General features: G+C 42.5%; 1 protein-coding gene across 1 annotated transcript in view; it reads left to right on the top strand.

Moving 5' to 3' along the window:
- The window catches only part of BRINP1 (BMP/retinoic acid inducible neural specific 1), a 418088-nt gene that overhangs the window by 307699 nt on the left and 84626 nt on the right, over window positions 1–25763 (top strand). The window lies entirely within an intron of this gene.

Below are 25763 nucleotides of genomic sequence, written 5' to 3'. Positions count from 1 at the left end.
CAACTAATGTCTGCACTTTGCATATTTAGAAAGTTTTAAATCTATGAAGTGTCTTTTGGACTTGTGCTAAATCAGTAGATGGGACATGGATAATCACGCCATATTTCTCAAAATGTTAGGGAATGTATTCCTTCCCACGTGCTCCTGTTTGTAGAGTGAATTTCTGAAATTTATGGCATTCACATAGAATTTCACAAATAATCTTTGAGAGCAGAGGCAGTCCTAATTTCCCTGGACCAGCTCTAGAATTCTTACATGAATTTCCAATTGTATCACAAGTTAAAGCTTTTTTTACAAGTGTCAAAGTAACACAGATATATATATATATATATTCGTCCTGTACTTTGTGATTTTTTTGTTCCGCCAATTTCATGAAATTTCACAAGGCATAGCAGGTGCAAAATGTTGAGCTCTTTTTCTTCTGCAGAAGGCTGGTTTGAGCATTACATTACTTCAAGGAAAATTAAAATCGAAGCTAAGAGAAATGTTCTCCTTAAACCAGTGTTTTGCCAATATCTTGTGTGACTTTTGAATGTGAAGTATCTATCCACTTACATTTAATTTTCACAAGAAATACTGGCAAGTAAATGTTACTTAATTTTTGTGAAACTTTTCAGAGTATATTTGTGAGTTAACCCAACCCTGATATATATGTGTGTGTGTGTGTGTGCAATTAATTTTCGAGATTATTTGCAAGATTTTCTTTTTTCCTTTCAAGAAAAATATTTTTCCCTTTCATTACACTGCCATACATTTTAAGGATGTTCTCTCCCTATTCCCAGTCGAAACAGACAAATCTCTGAATATATCCAGGGTGAAAATGAAGCCCAGGCGAAATTGTAATTATGCCGGTGTAATTGTGTAACTTATTAGGTATTGTAAAGACCTGTGACTGCCATGCTATCAGACTTGCAAACCTTTAAGGCGCATAACCTACCAGTTGTGGTATCAAGCCACATTAGACCATGAGGAGATGGTGGAGTCATTTGCTCCTCTGAGAGGTTCTAACTATGGAACCAGCAAAGGAGCTCCTGAAAGCCTAGATATGTAGGTTTGAAGTCTTGTGCCAAGAACATTCACAGAGGAGCAACAAAAATGGGCACCTTTCTTAGTTATTAAGTATGTATGCAGCATGATTCTCCTCAACATACTACTACTCTCTTCTATTTTGCCAATAACAAGACTCTAGTACGAACAAGCATACATAAATCAGACGATCTCTGTCACTGGTTTCATAAAACCCTGTCAAGTTGGAAATTTGGTGAAGTATTCACTGCCAAGATTTTCCACGATGTTATTAAAGTTTTAGATCTACAATGAGATCAACAGTATTGTAATATACAAGATTCAAGGTTTAGTAATAAAAAATAATTTTTTAAAACCTTACTTTTTTTTTTTTAAGTTTGCAACACATCAATACATTTACTGGACAATGTAACATCTGGGTTGCTGCTCTAGCTGACTTAACCCCTTTGCTGCGGGGGTAATTCCCCCAAGGCGCAGGGGGAGGGGGGCGAGGCGCCGCGGTGCTCGTGATGAGCCCAGCTCGTCATGAGTCACAGTGAAGCTGTGCTCATGACGAGCTGGGCTCGTCACGACTCCACCCACTGATTAATTCACCCGCACAGGTGGGGAATCAATCGCGCGTGGGCGTACCGTGGCCGTTATGACGAGCCCAGCTCGTCATGAGCACAGCTCCACTGTGACTCATGACGAGCTGTGCTCGTCATAATCATGGTAGGGGTTAATACCAGGGCCGGACTGGCTGTAGCGGGGACCGGGCGTTTCCCTGGTGGGCCGCTAGGGTGGAGGCCAGTTTTGGGCCCATAGGGGCCGTTTTTGTTACCTCTGGTCGGCAATATCGGCCCCCAGTAGCAAAATTGTCCAAAACCGGCCCTCGCAAGCTGCTCGGCTGCACCCCCCCTCACCCCGGGGGGAGGGCAGCTGAGCAGTTTGCCAGGGCCGGTTTTTGTTCCCAGTCCAGCCCTGCTTAGTACCATATTTCATAGAAAAGGTTTTTAAAAGATATTTCTAGAGGAGTTGTAAAGTAGATTAACATGTATGATTCAAGTGCTAGTACATTTTTAAAAAAACTTTTTAAAAAGTAAAACATTTTGCAAAACATCTATTAATTTCCGGGACAAAATAACAACAGGGTTGCTGTTCCAGCTGACTTAATGCCATATTTCACAAAAAGACGTTTTAAAAAGATACATCTGTTTTTTTTTTAAACAGGATAAGCAAATATAATTGTAACTAAAATTTGTATGGCACCATTTAATAAATTGCAGTACCTGTCTTTCCAACTTATTCACCACCAAGCATTTGTAGCACTGTTTAAAGGGAGTCAGTTTTCGCTGCTCGATTTTCATATGGCCTGGCATAAGAAGGGTGTGTGTAGTGGAGCCACGAGGCCCAAGAGCTCAGAGATTGCCCAGCAAGGCTCAGGCAATACTTAGTTATTTATTCAGCCCTGAAAGGGAAAATGGCTACAGCCACTTTAGAAAACCAAGATGTCATGGAGATATTTAGCAGTGACTTCCCTGACATCTGCAAGCATTCACTGCCAAAAGGGGAACCCTCGGAATTACCTTGCAATTACTGCAAACATTCAGCAATGGGCTCCTCAGTTTGTACAGCAGCAGTGTTCCCTGTTCTTAATTGTCTTATGCTTTGAATTTGTTCAATAAGTTTCATGTATACTTTATGTATATTTGCGGCATGTATCTCATCATAAACATTAGGGGCCTCATTTATGAAAAGTGACGCATCACTGCGTGAAAACAGTGATGCGCCACTTTTCACTGCGCCCTCCCTGCGACTCCAGTGATGCGTCATATTTACAGTATGATGCATCATGTCGCAAGGAGTCACAGATACGTCAGTATTTCTGACGTATCTGTAGGCGCAAAAGTGACGCATCGCTGGAGTGTGTCACGAAAGTGACGCAACTCCAGCAATGTGTCCTTTCACATGGGGCAAGCCCCATGTGAAAAGGCCTGCGTCAGTCTTACGCCTGCTGTGAGGCAGGCGCAAGAAATTGACGCATTTGCACACTAAAAGTGGCTCAGTGGAATCTCGTAGATTTTACTGCGTCACTTCTACGACCCTTTCTTGCGTCAAAACGCCCCCCTTGCATACATTATACCTGGCGCAGGTATAATGTGGCGCAGGGGTTTACAAAGTGACGCATCTACCTAGATGCGTCACTTTGTAAATATGGCGCAACATGGCGCATGTTTTATGCCACTGGTGCGTCACAAAAAGTGACGCACCGGCAGCGCAAAAGTGACGCAGGGGCTCATAAATGAGCCCCTAGGTCTTTGTGCATATGGAGATGGCACATGAAGTACATGTCTGTACATGATATTGAGGTGATTGTTCATGAAGCACTGTGTACATCTGCAGTATGTGTTTCTATAATACATCATCAGTGATTCATTGAAACAATGTGTTAAGGATTGGGCCAAATTATGAAACCAGACTTCTCAAAACTCAGCATATTCTTTTAGCTATTCATAGCTTTAAAACAAGTATGGGGGCAATTTTATTATTGTGGGGAACTGGTGCTCCAGTGAGACCAACTCCCATCTCCTCTTCAATTCCCAGATACTTGGGCCCAAGATGTGTCCTCTTTCTGCACCCCAGGCATGCTTTTGTATTATAGAAGGGGACGCAGATGCTTGTGCACACGTATAGTACCAGATCAACCGTAAGGGGCATTCCCTCGTTTGCATGGGGTCTCTGCCTCTGTGCCCATTCCATTTCATGACTGTGGGCATAAAGGAAAAGAGCCTGTCAGAAGGTACCCTGACTGAGTGCCACAAAGGAGTGGTGCACAGTCTGTGTGCCCCTGAGTACACCCTTAGAGAGCAGGGAAAGGGGGTTTATATGGACTCCCCCAGATACCCCCTTGCAGGTGGGTACAGTCACTCACTGCACCTACCTACAGGGAGATCTTTGTCTGTAAAGCAGGCCACATTCTGCCTGAACTGTGAAAGACAAAGCGTCTGCTTCAAACAGTCTCTGCCTTTTATTAATGCATTGACCCAAGGGCAGAGACAAGTTTGCATCTGTCCTGGATGCAGAGCATTATCTGTTATAGGGTGTGCTGTCCCTGTTAGTACATCTAGTAGAAGGTTGTTATGAATATTGTGTCCTTTCTATTCTGGGCATTCCCCTGCTTGACTTACACACAGTAAACAATTGATAAAATTGCTGAACGCACATGATTTTAATGACACATGTTGGATATATATTATTATGTTCTGCAGTGTGGTAATCAAGCCTACTTGAAACTATTTCCAATGTTTTATCTAAATGCTGACTGCTTCATTTTTACATCCGCTTGTTATTAATTTTTATGAGTTCTAGAAGGGTAATAACCTCATTTCTCACTTTGATGACATTCAAATAGAATAAAAATAATTCAAGGGGATTCATGTCACTTTCTATCAGTTGTTTTCACCAAGAGTTCTTACCCCCTTCGCCGCGGCAGGAATTCCGCCGCGGCGCTGGGGGGGTTTGGGGGCAGTTGCGGTGGCGCTGTGCTCATGACGGAGTGGTTCCGTCACGTCTCCGCCCACTGCGCTAATCGCCCGCACAGGCGGAGAATTAGCGCCGCGTGGGCGGAGCGGCCGCCAACGGCCGCAGCATGACGGAACCACTCCGTCATGAGCACAGCGCACCCGCGGCTCATGACGGAGTGGTTCCGTCATGAGCGGGGAAGGGGTTAATAATAGGATTATTTTTATAAATATTGAGCACAGAAAGTGAAGTGGAAAGAGGAGTCTTCACACAGGGCGACACTGGGACAGGTTATAAATCATGTCTGCGGTTCCTGTTGAAGGATACCAGAAAGGGAGGCACTTAGCCTTCATGCACTGATGTTTCAGGGCAGTGGTCCTCATGAGACAAGAATAGCAGGCCCTGCTATTTTCTTGAACACAGAACGTCCTTGTTCAAACAGGTATGCAGTTGTTATCCATCTCTGAAACTCAAAATAGGTTTTATTTCCTGCTTTGGGAGAATTCTAGAAAAGACTAGTGCACAGAAGAAGCAGAAAAAGAATCCAATTGTTATGTATTAGTAACAGCAATCATGTTGAAGTGGTATTCAAGCTTCTTGTAATCATTGCTGTAATCATTGCTGCTACCATATTATCTGCCTTAATTGTGGTTAACATTCATAGGCTAGGATTTAAGTTTGAAAATAAATATTTAAAATGTATCCTTTGTGTTCTATTGCTTTTTGAGTTTGTTATTCCTTAATGAAAAAGGGATTGTGGTTTCACTGATTGTGATTGACTGCTACCTTGAACACATCTCACAAAAATATTGCTCAGTGGGTTGTGCAGTAGTTGCAACACAACTGTTTTTCTGCTGTGGGTTGGCACATTGGCTAAGTTCTTAATGGCATGGGATCAGGAAACTGATTTCTATGTCTCTAGAAAGTCTATAGAATGTATCAGCGCCACTGCACAAGCAGGAGCAGTGCACCCATTACATAATGCTGCCCCTGGTTGCTAAACTCAGCCTGCTTAACTTCCTCAAAGCCTGTCCTAAGCATGCCTTATCACCCTGCCAGATGTAGTGCGTCCCATCCTGCTAAATGCAGTGTATCCCCTTCTGCCTACCTGCACCCTTCATTTTCCTATTTTCTCCAACTACAAAACTACAATATATATTTATTCTACATTTATATTGTGTGCCTTGCTTTATTAGCGTGGGGTACATTTAAATCCTCAGAATGCTTTTTCATCCTACTCTATGACTATGCTTCATCCGCATGAATGTGTGCAGTTGTATTTGGTGTCTTTAATTCATCGTTTGTTATTTTCTGCTTCTTTTTGTGTATATGTACACTGTGTTTGGCTATTGTATGCATATTCATTGGCTTTAAGTCATTCACATATGTGTGTGTGTTCAGAATCATTTGTGCTTGATCATTAATTATTTTTTTAGCAAGTATTGTGTGATTCATCAGCAAAAGTTAAGTACAGATCCAATGGCTTTGTGTTCTCTACTGATGCATTTTGCTCAGGCATGCAATTTGTACCAGTGCTCTACCATGGTGTGTTGTACACAAAAGCATTGCCCAATTGTTTTTTTCTGTATGTTTGTGCCTGCACATTATAAGTCAATTGTGTGTACACATGCTTGGAATATCTAAGGGTTATCACTGTGGTGTGTGCAGTGTGCAGGAGACCTATCAGTGTGCATACATGAGCATTGAAGCTCACCCCCTTGGTAGCTTGGCAGAGCAGTCAGGCTTATCCCAGAAGCAATGTGTAAAGCATTTGCGCACCACACCCACACACCAGTGACACACTAGGCATATCACAAAAAGAGACTCCACTCAAGGTTATATAAATATTTGCTTTGTATTACACATAAAATAATTTAGATCATAATCACATAAATCCCTTTGCCAACTAGGCAATTGTCATAATGTCACATAGATCACAAAATCTTACTTATTGTTAGAAATGAGGTTTCTGGATTACTAAAGTATGCACCTAAGCCAGACAGAACCCACCACTGTAGTCAGGGTAAGGGAGTTACACACCCAAGATAACCCTGCTCACCCCCGTGGTAGCTTGGCAGAGCAGTCAGGCTTATCCCAGAAGCAATGTGTAAAGCATTTGCGCAACACACCCACACACCAGTGACACACTAGGCATATCACAAAAAGAGACTCCACACAAGGTTATATAAATATTTGCTTTGTATTACACATAAAATAATTTAGACCATAATCACATAAATCACTTTGCCAACTAGGCAATTGTCATAATGTCACATAGATCACAAAATCACTTTGCCCTAAGGAACGGTCATAACAGCACTGAAAATGCACTAGGGTAAATACTCATAGATAGCACACATCACAAAGACACCATCACTGTGCACATAAATAAAGGCAACTTCCTGAAATAATAGTGTCCTCATACTGTAAGGCAAAGCAACATATGTCATAATATCAGGGCCTGAGCTGCAACAGAATATACCGTAAACCACAGAAGGATCATAAATGCTGTGTCAATATATGCATGTCACCATATATTACATAAACAACACCTAGGGCAGCACCTGCGCTCCTATAGTGAGTTGCTCAATAATGAGAGCACCACGCATAGGTTACAGAGCACCTGCCCACCTACTACCTCAAATATGGTGCTATCTGTCAGTCCCCATGTTCATAAGGGAGAGTGCAGGAACACCTGCCCTCCTATTAGAGATTATATGGTAATCTGTTCTACGACTACCGAAGTGGTGCCTCCGCCAAGGACTCACCCTTTGTGTCTCCAAGGTCCTGTGCCACTAACAACCTGGCAGCCAGGCACCCCCACCAGAAATGCACCCATAGAACGGGGCGCACAATCACAGTGATGCGCGGGAGACCTAGCGCTGTATTTCACGTGTGTGAGGAGAGCAAACGGCAGCTGCCCATTACCGTACGGTCAGCTGTTGAAATCAATGGCGCCTATAAGACGAGGAGCACCGAGCAACCCCACTGGGACCACCCAGGTCTGAGATAAGCAGGCCCGAACTCCACCACCAGGAGTCGAGGATCCGCCTTGCAGTCCCCCAGTGTGGTGTGCCTGGAGCTGTACAGAGCCCTTATCTATCGGTGTCACCCAGCACCGCCCACATAGGAGCAGGGTCAGCCTCACCGTTTTATTCCTTGTAGCTTCTGCTAGATCGGCTCCCTAGGCAGCATTAGGGTCTGGCCCTCAGCACCACACTGCCTCGGGGAGAGTCACAGTGTGGTACGGCGGGGGGGGGGGCAATCCGCGGGAGAGAGCCAGCCCTTCAGACCTTCAGAGTGGCCAAAAGTGAAGTGCTCAACACACTGTGCGCCACCTCAGCAAAAGGGGAGTGCTCGTCATGTGCCATCAAGATGATTGAGGCTCACTCCAGCGCAACCTTCCACAGGCTCACAAAACAGGGGGGAAGGGCACACTACCCAGTACCTGGAGAAGAACTGGGGGCACTAGAGCACAGAATAACCAGCAGGCCAGCTCATCAGGGTCCTTTCAAAGCAAAGTGGCAGTCCTCCTTGTGAGCTAGCAGGCCACAAGTCACCACAGCAAAGCAAGCAAGTTCAGATGGTGGTTCCTCCTGGCAGTGTGCAACTTGTAGAGCCAGCAGCGACTGGTTAGAAGTCCCACATAGTGTCTGAATCATGGGGTCACAGCCCCTGTACTTATACGCCTGAAGTCTTTGTTCTGGGGAACTTCAAACAAACTTCAGAAGTGCACAACACCCCCATTCAATTGCCAGGCCCTAGATCCAGACACACTACAGGAGGAGCGGAGAAAGCATTGTGAAAGTTAGGCACAGCCCTATTCAGGTGCAGGTGACAACTCCTCCCACTACTCTAAATGCAGACCAGTGCCTTTCAGCCTACTATAAGTCACCCAGGAAAGGCAGGACACACCTCAACCCCCCCCCCCGTGACTGTCTACAGTGAATGCACATCCCCTGCTCCTATCAGTTTAAACCAGACGTTGATTACACAACCAGGCAGGGCACAAAGAGTCACAAGCACACAGAAATGCCCACTTCTAAAAGTGGCATTTCTAAAATAGTAATAACAAATCCGCTTTCACCAATAAGCAGGATGTATTCCTACTATTCCAAACATAGAAAACATGGCCACGCTACCCATTTCCTATCAGAAATGACCTCTGAAACACATATCAGGGAATTCCCAATGCAACCCTATGAGAGGAGCAGCCTCACATTTGTGCGAAACCAAATAGGCTGTTTGTCACTGCGAGGGTATGCCGCACAACAAAGGCACATGTTCTACCTTTTATCTATACAGCACCCTGCCCATTGGGCTACCTAGGGCCTACCTTAGGGGTGACCTATATGTAGTAAAAGGGGAGTTTCACATGTGGCAAATACTTTAAATTCCACATCACTATGGCAGTAAATTGCGCACACAGACCCTGCAGCATCGGAGGCATGAGACAGGTTTGAAAGGCTACTTCGGTGGGTGGCGCAAGCAGCTCTGCAGGCCCACTAATAGCATGTAAGTTACAGGCCCTGGAAATTGGAGATACCACTGTACAAGGGACTTACAGGTAAATTAAATATGCCAAAGCCAACACAAGGAGATGATGGACGGAGTGCTGAAACTTTTCAGCCACTCACCCCCAGTAATAGATCTGGGTTGAATCCATCATCGTTCTTTAGCTCACTTCGCCACCTCAGTTCAAACCCAGCTATATGCAAATCAGTCTTGACCCTGTGCCTCATGAGAACAGTCTAGCGAGAACTGCCAAGCCAGGTCTTCCCTGAACCGGAAACAAGCAACCTGGGACCGTTTTCGGGGTAACACCCCTCATCAGCCAGTCTAGCTTGAATCCAGTGGCAAAGTGAGCAAGGGACCCACGTCTGGGCATACCCTGCCACTTAGGGCGAACAAAGCAAACACAAGGAGATGATGGACGGAGTGCTGAAACTTTTCAGACACTCACCCCAGTCACAGATCTGGGTTGAATCCATCATCGTTCTTTAGCTCAACTCGTCACCTCAGTTCAGACGCAGCTATATGCAAATCAGTCTTGACCCTGTGCCTCATGGGAGCAGTCCAGCCCGAACTGCCAAGCCAGGTCTTCCCTGAACTGGAAACAAACATCCTGGGACCGGTTTCGGGGTAACACCCCTCATCAGTCAGGCTAGCTAGAATCCAGTGGCAAAGTGAGCAAGGGACCCACGTCTGGGCATACCCTGCCAACTTAGGGCGAACAAAGCAAACACAAGGAGATGATGGACGGAGTGCTGAAACTTTTCAGACACTCATCTCCAGTCACAGATCTGGATTGAATCCATCATCGTTCTTTAGCAGACTTCGCCACCTCAGTTGAGACCCAGCTGTATGCAAATCAGTGTTGACCCTGTGCCTCATGGGATCAGTCCAGCCTGAACTGCCAAGCCAGGTCTTCCCTGAACCGGAAACAAGCATCAGCTAGGTTAGCTTATATCCAGTGGCAAAGTGAGCAAGGGACCACTTCTGGGAATACCTTGCCAATTTAGGGCAATCAAAGCAAACACAAGGAGATGACGAAAGGTGTGCTGAAACTTTTTAAACACTAACCCCCAGTCACAGATCTGGGTTGAATCCATCATCGTTCTTTATGTCACTGAACTGCCAAGTCAGGTCTTCCCTGAACCGGAAACAAGCATCCTGGGACCCGGTGTAGACCAATCTTACCATGTTTACAAGAGAGAGCACATGCACTTTAGCACTTTTCAGAAGTGGTAAAGTGCCCAGAGTCAGAAAACCAACAAAAACAAGTCAGAAAAAATGCAGGAGGAAGGAAAAAGGTTTGCGGATAACCCTGCAAAAAGAGCCAGGTCCAACACTTATGCATTACATATATGTTTTTGATCAATTTACATTAGTTTACACATTACATGAAATAAATATATGCAGTTTGTTAGGCAGCATTAAATACAAAGTGTGTGTTGTGCGTATATTCATCTTGACACCGTACTTTTAGCTGGGTATGATGTGAAGATGTATTTCATTTTCCTGTGGTACATGCCTACTGTATTGAATTGTACTGTATTGAATTGTATTGGTTGTGTGCCAGTGTCCTAACAAACCCTTACCGGGGCCCATACCAGAGTCAACTTGCCTTGTTCCCCACTCCCTAACTTCATAAGGCATCACAGTCTGGGTATTCCACAAGTTACATAGACCCACAGGCTTTGGATTAAGTCCCCGATTTAATAAACTTGCATTCAATGCAATGCAGTAAGGGAAATTTCTGTGCTGAGTTGTATGATAGGGACAGAGCAGAAATGCATCGTATTTACTAAGATATGGCACCCTTCTGCTCTCGCCTTGTGCTGGCGCACTTGTGGCAGCCTATCACCAACACAGGCCCCCTTGCACCACGACACAAGAGTGCCGGTGTTGTTGTCAAAATGGTTTTGCATGGAGTATTTTCATTTTGAAGTTGCTGCGAATATCAGGTGTCCGTAATCCCTCTCATGGCACATAATAAATCAGGCCACCTAGCACAGACATCAGGTTAATAGGAAACTGTTTATAAAACAGGACTGGTGATGGTGGTCTTTGTTAAATCGCTCAGACTGCAACTAAGGTGCACGTGGAATGAAATTTAAAATCATAATAATCTCAGATTATTAGATCTTTTTAGGCACACTATGACCAGAGAAAGGAAGATACTTCTAGCAGCCTGTATGTAACAGTGAACAATTGCACAGCGGTGAGCATACCACTGATGCTGGTTGTGGCCCAGCCTGATGTTGTCTGTCCATCAACCCCAAAACACATGAAGTTTTCATGTGGCTTGTGCCTGACGCCCTCATCACTCTAACACCATGTGTCAAGAATTATAGAAAAACATTAAACTTTGATATACAATATGTGAGAGAAAGAGATACCCACCTAGTGGCTGAATTTTTCAACATAAAACCAGAAAACCGTCTTCCCCTCTGGACCACATTCTGTGCTTCTAAGTATTTTCGTTCTCCATGCCTCCTTACACTTCCTTTCTGAAAGATCATCGCTTGTGTTTGATTTAACAGACTATAATGTTGATCCGCTCCATGCATCATACGAATCTAAGCCACATATAGGGCACAGATTAAAACTGACCGGCCTCTTTGTTCACTAGTGACATTCTTTTAAAGGCTGTTTCAAAATTGATGTCAAAAAAACTTTTAGTAAGAACCACTTAATGCAGGGATATAATTAGAAGTACAGAGATGAAACGCTTCTGCATGTTAAAGAAATACTCTTTTTAAAGTTTTGAAGGAGATTTTATCATATTTTTACATGCTTGTTGCATAAATTACGTGCCAAACATTTAATGGTTGAAGGCTCATGCACAAGACAAACCAGCGGCTGGGCTCTCCCTTTTAATTTGTTGGCTTCCCACCTCGATCAACAGTTACACTACAGAGGTGTGCTATCTTCACAACCTCCCTTCAGCCAGCACAGGTTCCTCCTGCCTTTTAGGTCAGTGCAGTGTGTCGGGACATTCAAGGCACTTTTGTGCATGAATGGAGAGGTCTTTGCCAGGACTTCAATAGCAGACTGATATGTGGCAGGTGACGCCTTTTCCTCACTGATTCCTGCAGATGAGCGTCAACCGTGATGAACAGTGGCAGGTTCCCCGTGATGGACCCCGGCATGCTCGCACCCAAGCAGTGTGAGGGACTAACATCACGGGCCTCGGGGATTGATCAAAGTGCATCCACCAATCACCATGCAGCTTATTTATAGGTCGGGGAGCAATGGAGAGGATGTAGCCTAAAGGCCATAGCTGATGACTTTGGAACTGGGAAACTAGGGTTGAGTCCCTGCCTCAGCTCAGCATTGGGTTATTTTAGGCAAATCCCTTAATCCCTCACTAAAGTAAAAGATATGTAGGCTAGGTTTGGGCATAGCAAATAAAAAAATAACTAAATAAAAAATAAGATGTGACTGCTCCCTCAAGGTGACGGCAGGCTTAAGGCTGCATGACAGAAGCTAGTGAAGCCACCACTGAACACCCCACTTCCTGAGAAATCACCCACAACCCGATTATGCCAGTACTGAGTTGGTGGCAGCTGTTTAAACCAATCTTCAAAGACCCAGCTGCACAGGAGATATCCCTGCAAGCAGATTACTGCTGTCTGGACAGCCACCACAGGAAACCTAAGAAACCTGGAGAACACACACTAATCACCTGGTGATTGAGGGGGATCAGCAGGCCCTAGGACCACACATTGCCAGGGCCGCAAGGCCCTTCATTACTTTGCTGTTGTGCGCATCTTACTTGTGCATATGCATACTAACAGCAGTGTGACTCAATGGTGTACCGTAAAACGATTGGTCTCACACTACAGAATGTAGTGAGGGGCCCCTGAGTCTCCCATTTCCTTCCAATATTCATTGGCATTGGGTTGAATGGGGCCCTTGATGGACTGGGGGCCTCCTGCACAACAGGGGCTGCAGGGGCCTGCAAGGGCCTGTGCTACGCCTCTGGTGTCATTGCGTGAAGACGGATTGTTAATGTTTGCTGTGTATCCATGCAGTTAATGAATATCCATGAATCTCATTAGCAATGCATGTGCGTTAATTGCACACCCGTTGTTTGTTAGGAGCTGTTTGCCACATAATTACGTCTCACTCTTTTCTGTTTTGACAGCCATTTAAAGATATATAAAGATGAAATCTCGTGCAATCTTGTTCTGTATTCATTGATTTATATGAACACCAAAGAATTAGAAACCTAACAGTCCCTAATACAGTGCAACTTCTTAAATAAATGTTGAAAACAATTCTTAATTTTTTCTTGGAACTTAAAAACTAATTGTGAATAAATACCAATTAAATGGGCAAAAAATAAATGAGGATCAATGCAAACACATGCCAAAAATAAAATATAATAATGCTGGGTGTCCTACTTATAATTTCTAGCAGAGCTGCCTTCTGGTGCAGCAGAGAGAGGATCCAACTGTCACTGCTGAGTCTGACCTTCTCAGAAATCCTTCTTAATGTTATCTCGCCAATCGGGGGATGGCTTACACAATAATTACTTCCTCCTTTCACTGCAGTGTGCAGAGACCTTATTAGGAATTAGTCACGGGCTGCAGATTTCGTCGCAGGATTCAATCCTCCAAAGTGATTAGTGCGCCTGCTCACCCGTCAGCCCGCCGCGCTGTCATGTACCAGCCTCGTGCCCTGGTCTCAGGGGGGTCGAATCCTTGGATGCGTAGTGACAGCCTGACAGAAAGGGACCAGGGCTTTTGAGAGCAAATCACATGTCCGTCCAACCGCGCTCACCCCTGCGCATGTCATATACACAGCATCCTTGTGTGTGTGATGGTGTGTGAATGTGTGTGTGTGTGCGTGAATGTGTTTGTGTGTGAGGGTGTGTGAATGTGTGTGTGAATGTGTGTGTGGGTGAATGTGTGTGTGTGAGAGGGTGTGTGAATGTGTATGTGTGTGAATGTGCGTGTGAATGTGTGTGTGTGTGTGTGTGTGTGTGTGTGTGTGTGTGTGTGTGTGTGTGTGTGTGAGAGAGAGGGTGTGTGAATGTGTGTGTGAATGTGTGTGTGTGTGAATGTGTGTGTGTGTGAGGGTGTGTGAATGTGTGTGTGTGCATGTGGGTGGCTTGTGGAATTATCATTACATATCAGACTGTCTAATCATAGAGTTAATCTATTAAATAGTAATTATTGGGTGGCGTTGTCCTATCATGTTTCAGTTTTTAGGGGCCTACTTATCAGGCCATGTTTAGTTACAAGGCTGGTATGATCAACGAGAAGGTGACGGTTTGCATTATAATTTTGTTCAGACTCAAATTGCTGAATAAAAGAAATGTCGATTTTGGAAGCACTTAGGCATACTTAATCTGTAAAAAATATTTCTTAGGATCCCTTTGCTAGCACAACAAGATGCCAGGGTTGTCAAATATCAATTACAAAGTGAGCACAGTGAATTTCCCATGAAGAGTTCTCCATTGATTCCACACATGGATTTACTGGGTGCCGGAACACAGACCTGATTTTTGCAGCCAAAAAACAAGGTTGGAAAATGACCTCTCAGTATAGGTAGCTGTTGGTGGTAGAGGTGATGTGGTCACAATTTCTCATCACCCAACGAAGCCGGTGTCCAGGCGGAATTACTAGTGACTTCTTTTTTTTAAGTTCAAAAAATTTTTATTGAAAGAAAATGTTCAAATGCTACAAAATAAGACATAGAAATAAGAAAAGTATAACAACAAAAGCAATTATCAGGATAAGTAATGGCAATAACATAGGCTGTAGTATGAAACATCAAAGATTCAAAATAATTAGAAGCAAAAACTGGTACTTGATATGAAATGAAGTAATAAAAAGGGATATGAGATATACAATATAAGCAAGGGAAAGTAAAAAAAAAAAAGAAAGAACGAAAAAAGAAGACCTTGTTTAACAATAACAGGAAGTTATGGAGGTTTAGAAACTTCTTGTTGTAACGGAGATAAGGACAGAGAGGTACAAGCACTTAAGTCAAAAAATTCTATAACTGAGCTCCACAAATCTCTTCGCTTGCCAGCTAAGGTTAAGGGATAAACAAAAGTCGTGTCCAATCTGTGATTGTAGCAAACAGCATACCACCAAGCCTTATAAGATAATTTGGTATAATCTTTCCAATTTTTAGTTATTTGTTGAAATGCTACAGCTAATAGCAAGTCAATAATCTTAACACTACAAGTGCAATGATCCCATATAGGAGAAAGACTTCCTAAAAAAATGTGAGACAAGGAAAAGGAGTGAGTGGAGTAAAAAATCCTATTAATTTGAGACCAAACCTGCTTCCAGAAATCAAGAACATGTTGACAACCAAAAAGCATATGGAAAAGGCCTGCACATGGTGAGGAGCAGGACCAACATTTGTCAGAGGCATCTGGGAAGTGTTTGCTAAGGGTGAGTGGTGAAAGCAATAAACGATTATAAATAAAAAATAATGTTTGGGTAGTGTTGGCAGCTCTAGAAGATCTACGAATCTTTAACCACAGTTTGTCCCATAACTGAATGGACCAAGAGGATGTAAAATCTTTTTCCCACTCTTCCTCTGTCATGGTTTTAACGCGAGGGAAGGACTGAGTGTGGAGAAGGGCGTATATATTTGAAGCTTTAGAATGTTTAAGTAGTAAAGAATTCAACAAGGGCACATCAGAAGGTGCGTGGATTGATGAAGAAGGTACAGCAAGATGTACCTCGTAAGCTTGCTGTACAGCGCGAGTCAGTAACAAATATTTGGCTCGAAAAGAGAGAGGTAAATTGAAAGAAGTGGCAGCTAAATCAAAGGAAATAATCTGAGTAGACTGACACAATTGCCGGACCCAAATAAGGCCACGAGTTCTCCAGGTTTTCCAAAAAATTGGCTTATTATTGATCAAAATAGCTGTGTTATGCCAAATAGGCTGATTAAAAAAAGATGAATCTGGTGAACAGGAAAGAAGTTTAAAAGTGTGTTTAAGAATGGGAGTTGAAATAGACTGAGGTCTACGTGAAAACATAAGGTATTCTTTGAAGGAAAAAGGAGAAATGAAAGACTGTTCTAAGGTCAACCAGAGAGGGGAGGAAAGAGAGAAGTCCTTAATCCAATGAGAGACTTGATGTAGTAGGAATGATTTATGATACAAGGAAAAGTTTGGGAAGTTCACCCCACCTTCTCTTTTAGAGCGCATTAGCTTATATAAAGACATACGAGCTTTTTTATGTCCCCACAGAAAGGAAGATAGAATAGAGTTGATTTTCTTGAAATATTTCAAGGGAATAGCAAGAGGTATGTTGGATATAGTGAACAAAACAATGGGAGAGAGCATCATCTTAATTGTGTCTAATCTTCCCCACCACGATAGGTAGAGAGGATGCCATTTATTAGTAAGAGTAGTTCATTTTTGTATGCATTCGTCCATACACTTAGTGACAGTACCCGAAAGAGAGGAATGAAAATTAAGGCCCAAATATTTAATAGAATTAGGACTCCAAGTAAATCCTGAAGCAGAGAAGTCATCTTTAAAAGTCATTTTAGTAAGTGGTAGGATTTCGCATTTATCTTCATTGAGTTTATAACCAGATACCTGGGCAAAAGAATGAACTTCATCTAAAAATATTGGAAGGGAGGTGTCTGGTTGGGATACGAATAGTAAGACATCGTCGGCATAAGCTGCCATTTTAATGTTGGAATTATGAAAGGTAAAACCATGGATACTATCATTCTGACGGATTCGTAAAAGAAAGGGTTCTAAAGCAAGATTAAACAAAAAGGGTGAAAGTGGGCAACCCTGTCTAACCCCTCTCCTTAATAAAAAATAAGAGGATAAGCCTCCATTCGCCGAAATTGCTGCTCTAGGACAAGAATAAAGGAAGGAAATCAGGGTAGAGATTTTTGATCCAAAACCAAACCACTTCAGAGTGTTAAACAGATAAGGCCATTCAACCCGATCAAAAGCTTTTTCCGCATCCAAAGCTATTGCTGCGAGGGAATGGGGATAGTGTGAAGTCTTAGAAATAATATCAAAAAATAATCTAGTATTGTCCGACAACAGTCTGCCCTTAACAAAGCCAGACTGTTCTTTCCCTAAAAGCTCAGGTAGGAAAGACTCCAGACGCAAAGCTAATGCTTTGGAAAATTTTTTATAATCAATGTTTACTAGAGAAATAGGGCGATAATTTTTACAGTGTTGTGGATCCTTACCCGGTTTCGGGATAATACAAATAAGGGCATCAGAGAAGGATACAGAAGCGGAACCAGTTTGAAGAAAGGTAGAGAGAAGCAGATGTAATTTGGGGATTAGCAAATTTGCAAAGCAGGAAAAAAACTCAACAGTAAAGCCGTCCGGCCCCGGAGCTTTCCCATGTTTGAGAGTATGGAGAGCATGAAGGAGATCGCTGTGAGTAAGATCGGATTCTAAAGAAGAAAGGTCTGGAGGAGTATCGAAAGGAGAAGCAATGGTTGACAAAAATTGGGAAATGGACTGCTCAGACGAGGGTGTTTCTGAAGAATACAATGTTTCATAAAAATGTAAAAATTCTTGTAAGATATCATCGCTTTTATGTTTCAATAACCCATCATGACCATAAACAGATTCAATGGTGACTTTGTTTTGTCACACCTTTAAATAATTGGCCAACAATTTACCAGCCTTATTCTGCCCATCATAAAATTTAGCGCTAGTCTCTAAGAGAAAATTAGAGGCATTAAATGTGGAGTCTTTATTAAATTGAAGTTTGGCAGAGATGAGATCGTTTAAGCAATCCTTTGATTTAGAAGTATAATATAAGTGCTCTAATTGTTTAATTTTGGAGAGTAGAACATTAGTATCTTGTTGGGCTTTCTTTCACTTACGTGAAACATAGGTAATGATAAAATCCCTGGCTGAGGCTTTGAAAGCATCCCAAACTACAGGAAATGGAACTTCACCTGTATGATTGAGCAAAAAATAATCATGAAAAAAAGATGTAAAAGAAGAAACAAATTGTGTATCAAGAAGGAGAGCGTTATTAAAACGCCATTTTTTAATGGAAAGAGGCTTCTGTAATACATCCAAAGTAATAGAAACTGGAGCATGGTCCGAAATTAAAATGGAACCTATGTCAGAAGAAATAAGGGACTGGGTAAGGTGGTGTGAGATAAAAAAATAATCTAGCCGAGATTGCGTTTGGTGAGGGGGTGAGAAAAACGAGTATTCTCGCGAGGTGGGATTGCACAGTCTCCAGGCATCAGTAAGTTTGTATTGTGCAATGAGGTGAGTGAAAGACTTCTGTGATTTGTGTGGAATGTAAGCGCTAGCTGAACATCTATCCAAAAAGGGGTCAAAAACTTCATTACAATCCCCCACTAAAATGAAGTTATCAACATAATGTTGAGTGATCAATGGAGCTAAAGAGGCCCAAAAAGAGGCGTCCCCACATGTTGGAGCATACACATTTAAAATGGAAATGGGAACATTGTCTAAAATAAAATTAACTAACACCCATCTGCCTGAAATATCAGCAAAATGCGTCACTGACTTAACTGGAAGAGATTTTTTAAATAAAATCAAAACGCCATTGCGTTTACCATCCCCTGGGGAAAAGTACACTTCACCCACCCAACCTCTTTTCAATTTGGCAGACTCATCTGCCGATAGATGGGATTCCTGTAAACAGGCTATTTCTGCATTGAGTTTGGTCAAATGCGATATTACTCTCTGTCTTTTAATTGGCGAATGTAAACCTCTAACATTCCAAGAAACTATTTTCAATGGCATAAAACATTGTTAAAAAAGCATATCAAGGTACCAATTGAGGAAAAAGCATGAGAAATAAAATTACTAAAAGCATATATGCATATTAAGAAGAGACAGCAGAAATAAAGAAAGAGAAATTCATAGAAAACAACAAAATGAGAGCCAGTTACATGATGAAGAAAAAAAGGGAGAATAAAAAAGAAGAGGAATAGGGAGGGAAGACGAAAGGACTGAATCAAGAAAAAAGAACAACAAGTGAGCTGAGGAAAAGCATAGCTAAAAGAGAAGGAATGTGCTAAGGAACATAAAGAAGAGAGAGAAAGAAATGTAAGAGCAACAGAACAAAGGAAGGAGAATAAAAAACTTACAAATTGTTGAGAACAGACAAAAGGAGAGGAGGGTGAAGGCCACATGAGACAATGACGGGTCATGAGCTCCAAGGGGAAGGCAGGGAAGAAGGACAACCGCGACGGACTCCAAGGACATGAAGGAGGATGGTGATGTGAAGGAAGAAATCTGTGAAAAAGGGGAGAGAGGATGGAAGTTAAATGTTAAGAACACATAAATTTAAAGTGAAAACAAACAGTCAAGAAAATAGCATAATCATAACAATCATGAAAACCAACAAGGAACCAGGCATAAAAAAAAGCATTAATATGAAATAGGTGATTGGTCACCAATTAAGAAGAACTAGAGGAAGCCGCAATGTCCATTTTGATAGCAGTTTGAGAATATAGAAAACTCTTTAGTTTCAGCGGATCATCATAAGTAGTAGTCTTGTTGTTGAAAGTCACCTTGAAAAGGCAGGGATGAAAAAGCCCATATCTCGCTCCCAAAGATCGAAGCTGTGGTCTACGTGAAAGGAATTCCTTGCGCCGGTCAGCAGTGGATTTAGCATAATCTTGTGCAAAGAAAAGCTGATTGCCAGACCATGTAAGGCGAGGAAGAGCCTTGGCTGCAGACAAAACGGTAAGTAAATCTGTATACTCCAGAAAAAAGAGGATAACACCTCTCGGTCTTTTGACATGAGTAGTGGAGATACCAGCAGGAGGAGGACCTAAACGGTGAGCTCTTTGTATGTTGAGACTAGTGGACTCCGGTAACTGGAGAATCTTCGGCAAAAAAGGCTTGAAAAAAGCAAGGGCATCAGATCCCTCTGAATTTTCCGCCAGGCCATAAATGCGAAGATTGTTCCTCCTACTTCTGTTCTCCAAATTCTCAATCTGCTTGTGGAGTGCAGAAACTTGGAGAGATAGTGGGTCAACCTTGGCAACAGAGGAAGTAAGAGTATCCACAGATTGTTCCAAAAGGGTCACACGACCATCAATAGTAGACCATTTGTCAGAGAGCAACTGAAGAGTAGTCTTGGTTTCCTCAAGAGTAGATTTAGTTTCCTCAATAAAAGGGCATAATGCCCTAATTTCTTCCAAAAGGACATCCATTGTCACTGAGGAGGTTTGTTTGGGAGGAGAAGGTGGATCTTTTTTTAGTCGTTTGGTTGAACCTTTGGTGAGTCCACTGGTTTGTGGAGCTGAAGCAGATGAAGAGCTTTTAGCAGGATCAGAGTAGACATCCATCTCTAGGCACTGATATCTAGAGCTCGTGTGAAGGAGAAATTTGCGAGGATTTGAAGAAGGCTTGCGTAATTCCTTATATACTCTGCCCATAGAGGAGATGACAAGTGCGAAAGTTAGGTCGGGCAGCCAAAATCACCCCATCGGTTCTCCACCCGTTCCGAAGTCGGAGACCACGACTGTTAAGGGTTAAGAGACCGCAGGAAGTCCCACCGGGGTCCACATCCTCCGCGCCGCCCGGGAGAGCTACAAGGAAGCCGCCATCGTCCGCGGGCGCTAGCCACGCCCCCATTACTAGTGACTTCTATAAGACCTTTCAGCACATATTAGTTTCACCCATGACTATCCTTCCTGACATCTCCAACACTCTCTTAAGGTAACTGAATGGATGGGGTGGACTTGACAATCATTTATTGCTGTTCCTGCATGTATTTTGAGTTGTGAACCTGTGCTCCTCCCCCTTTATCTCCCTCCCCCCAAGACGTCTTGGACTGTTCGACCTGCGCTCCCACTGAGAGTCAACTGCTGAAGGGGTTCTTGGCCTAGTTGATCAGGATCCGTAGTAGGTCGGGCCCTGGGACAGCAGGCATAAAAGGCCTCCACCCCCAAGGTTGAGCCCAGTAGCTCCCGCTTGCTCTGTGCCTCTCTGAATCGGATTCTGACAGAAATGGTGTTTGCTACTGTGGTACAGTATGGTGAAGAGTTATGCGGTGTAGTATGTGTGCTAGTGTAGTAGACTGCATGGTGGGATGTGTTGTCGTGCCCTACTGTGTGATGTGCAGAGGTATGGTGTTATACGAAGAGGTGGTGTGTAACATGGCATGGTTATATGCAGTACTGTGTGATATATTTGGCTGAGGGCTAAGAGAGTGAGATGTTGAGTAGGAAGAGGTGATGTGGTGATGTGCAGAATGAAAAAGATCATGCCACTACTCTCTGGGTAATATAGAGCAATAGTGATACGAGCTGCAGATACTCACACGATCGACTCCACTGATGCTGTGTTACTAGGGAAACTCCTACCTAAGCTGCTGAGGGCCCGCATTGCTCGAATACAATTGCTCTGAAAGACTGTGCAAATGGGACCAGACACGTTGCAGTCAGATCAGTCGGTCAGTCAGGACGCTTGATTCTTGATTTAATTTAGAATGCCTGTGCTATGAATGCCATTAAACTGGGTTACATCTGTTGTGTACAGAGCTTACATAAGGCAAAACAGCATCATGAATCACTGTGATCAAATTCTTCATCTGCTACTACTGTTGTTGTTATTAGTATTATTATTACTGTTAATGTTATTATTATCATTTACACAATGTAGCTTCCAATTATCTGTGGAATTAAATAAAACCTATCTATCTGACGGTGTCATGCTTTTCATTTGCCACCACTCCTTTGTAGAGGACAGACAGGATGTTTTTTTTTTCTCCTATCAAGTAGTTAATTCACTCATTGCAGCAGAATTTAGGACAGCAGCTTAATGGGGTCACCTAGAGACATCTTATGATATATTCATGTGTTCAACACATAGGGCTTTATTTAGAATTTGACAGACAATATCCTGTTTGCCACATATGTTGCAGAATAATATGTGGCAGATATCCTATGTTCATAATATATCGTGCAATATAGCTCACGGCATATATATTACAGGGATTGAACATCAGCATGTGTGTGATGGAGTAACCTGTCCGCCAAACTCTCTATTAGGCCCATAGTCTCAATGAATCATTTCCGAACTCACTCTTCGATCCTTTACAGAACTCAGCATCCACACTTATGAAAAAGACATTAATATGCCAACAAATGATTAGAAAATGCATCAGGCAAGTTTTTCAGCATTGTTCATCATCTGCGTGTTTGCTGGATTCTGCCTCTGAGCAAAGATTCAGAATATTAAAGTGAGGCATAGTTTAGCTAATGCTCCCTAAAAGCATTTCAATTCTAGCACATGAGACCATAGATTAGAAACGACAGGCCAAAGACGAATTTAATGCATTCTACCCTGTTCTTGTTGTTAGAGCACTATTCATCCTAATCGAAGGCCTCCTGCTTGTCACATAAAAGTAATTTGGTATTGTCACAAAATATTTCGAGCAAGTTTTTTTTTTTCCAAAAGCCATAAAAGACTCTTACTGCTCTTAGTTTTTTTTATTTTTTTCTAATGCTACTGCAGCTCAAAAGTAGAACATGTACTACTGTGAGAGCACATTTCATCTCTACTAAAGACTAAGCTAGGCGAACTTTGTGCTAAGTGAGTGAAGTCCGCCATTAATCCCGGTGGCTGGCGTTCGCATGTTGCGCTAATGTTTTCCCCCTCCTGGTTATGCGTCTGTGTGTAATTTTCTCCTGGGGGAGGGTTGTTTGAGCGGCGAACGCCTGAGAGGAATTGTGAAACTGATGTGTGCTTCGACACCAATACATTTTCTTTGGCAACAAGTCCTCGTCGGCGTCTTGTGTCACTTTAAATGTGATATTTCCTAGGGAGGACTGAGGAATGTATTTCATGTAACACGGATAATGTCCAGAAAGATAAGGCAGTAATGCATTTCAGAATGCCTTAAAAGGCTTTTTAGATTTTATCCCTTGAAGGCCAGTTACATTGTGGCCCAGGGCTGAAAAATAAAGAAATATCATAGTACCATTTTCTAAAACAACATATTAGAGTATCATGTCATGTGATTTTATATTCGTTGCAAACACAGATGCTTTCCATTCGAAGGTCAAACACTTTTCACTAATTATAAGCTACAGCTTTTCATAAAAAAGTATCTTTGCACATTTTAGGGATTGGTCGTGAAAGATCTTTTGTTATTTTAATGTTTTATTACTTTTTGTTAAGTGTAGTAAAATTCTACGGCTTAGCCATTTCCTAGTGTTACATTTACATATTGTCTCTGAGTACCTTCTGGGATTTCGATATCATACTTGCCAGCGTTTCTGTTACCAGAATAGACATCTTGTTGAACGCTTTTTGTAAAGTCCTTTGTTTGAGAAACTTCTTTTGTAAATCCAGCTATTAAAAGTGCCACACATTGTAGACTTTCTGACCTTGAGTCCAGAGAAAACTATTCCAATGTTTGTGTGACCTTGTTATCCTGCAAGCATTCAGAATCCCTTCAGTTGTAACAATCTATTGTGTTCAAGGCTTGTAGGAACGCCCTGTGGCAGCACGTACGTGCCCATTCCAATAGTAGGCGTGCACTCAATCATTCTGACTGTATCAAAGTGTAACTATTTAGGAAACAGGAGCCCATCAGTTTTCTGAGTCTATCAGGGGTCCATTGGAACAGACTCATCAAAAATTGCATGGATGTTGTGGCGAATGTTTTTTCTTGGCTATATAATATCGTGGGTTTTCTACGGACTGTGGCATTCAGGTTACGTGCTGTGTGTGGGTATACACACAAAGATTAGCATAACATTTGGAAGACTCTGCATAGTATTGCATAGATTTACTCACACTTTGAGGTGGGATATACTATCCACGCAAACCTGGTTTTGCATTGGAAAGTTCACCAAAGTAAAGCAAAGCTGTGTTACGCGCTGCTTTGTACTACGTTACACCAAGGGGCCTTCCATGGGTGGTAGGTGGGTGTTCTCATGCAATCGCCCATGAGTTTTGGTGAAAATCACTGCACCTCCTTGAGACAGGCATAACAAAGAGAAATGTTTTTATTTCTCCTTATTTTTCCATCTTGCATTTGTGCTGCATTGTACAGCATACATACAAGGTGTGAAATGTAAAGTAATTTTTGTAGTGGAAGTATTTCCTTTCAGTACAAAACCTATGCTTTCAGAGAGCATGCACACCCTTGCACTATGACGTGCACACCCTTGCACTATGACGTGCACACCCTTGCACTATGACGCAAGAGTGTGGGTTTTGGCGCATACCAGTCAAAAGTGCGTCAGCAGTGGAGGTCAGGAAAAAAGTGTAGTATCTTAGTAGATATCACACATTTTTCGCTCTCCCTTTCATGCAATGCAGCGCAGAAACTTTGGTTGCTGCGGTGCCTTGCTTCAAATAATGAGTCAAGGCCGGTGTGTCTTGTAATGACTTGGGTATTTCTGTTTAGTATATATTTCTCTCATGTTTAGAACCACAGCCTCAAATGTGCTGAAGCATTTCTAAACATATTATAATAGTTCTCATTCCATGCTCTTACCTTCAATCAAAAAGATTACTCCTCTGTAAATCACACTGGCGCATGGAAAATATTCAATCATAAGACATATTTAGATTTGATTTTACGAGAATGTATTCTCTTTGATTAAAGTTGTTTAGTTTAGGAGATGTAAGCCTTTAACAAGAAGCTTAAGGTAATCGATCGCTGGGCTGAAGGCCTGCATACGAATGAATGAATAATGGATTTTGAGTTTGTTACAGACACATTTCCAGTGGGGTGGAGACTCTCTCTGTAATATCTGCAACAGAGGTAGCATATCCTTGCGCACCTGTGTGTAGTGTCCTGAGGATGGTGTTTTTTTGTTGATTAGCACCAGAAAACCCTTGCTGTATAAGTGTGCTTCTGAAATGGATTCAACATAACCCAAGGCATGCATGATGCCACACCTACTCTGCACATTATCTGAATAATGAGGTAATAGAAAGGCCAAGACAGTCACCCAGTGAATGAAGACAGTTCATGTCGCCTAACTTTTACTTTCCCACCCCTCCCCACACCTCGTAAAAGTCCTGTGGCGCGTTTCATGCGGCCAATCTAGCCACAGATTTTCCTGGCCAAGGATGTCTTCCCCATTGAACAATCTGGAAGTGGGAGTCATTAGCATCACCTGGGATGAGGCTGGGACCCCTTTCCTTCACTTCATAAAGGGAACTTCGTCCCCCCCTCTCCAGTATTTCCATGAATATTATTCACATTTAACTACTACGAAGGCACATTGTTCTCCTCCCAAAAAAATGGGGAAAAATTGCAAAAATGGTGCATTCTACAACACATTTGGCATTCAATTGCATTTGTTTTTCAAAGCATAGAAAATGATGACCTTACAGTGCACCGGGATACTGCACTCTTTGATGGGGCTCTTCAATGGTTCCCTCACAATCACCCTCCAACAGTGCCTCTCATCTCTCCATAGCCTCTCTTACATGTATTTCATTTGTTTTATAGCGCCTCTCATAGCAGGGTAGGGTGTTTGAGGACTTTACATCACACACACACAAAGAAGCAATGAGTCATACGTATGTCAGTGTATAGCAATGTTACATGAGGCAGAGGGAACTACAAGGTGTAGGATTCACATGTCACTTGTAGGCATTATATTAAAATGCTTGGTTTGGGGAAGCACAAACTCAGGATACAGAGCATAACACAGTGGTAAGGGTTGACCTTACTATTAAGAATTGATTTCTGCTCAAGCAAACCTTTTTTTAAGCAAAATTAGGATAAAGAAAGACTGGAAAA

Source organism: Triturus cristatus, chromosome 1_2 (genome assembly GCF_964204655.1).
Source record: "Triturus cristatus chromosome 1_2, aTriCri1.1, whole genome shotgun sequence".
Taxonomy (NCBI): domain Eukaryota; kingdom Metazoa; phylum Chordata; class Amphibia; order Caudata; family Salamandridae; genus Triturus; species Triturus cristatus.
Note: the sequence above shows the minus strand (reverse complement) of the source record. Positions and strands in the feature narration are given on the sequence as shown.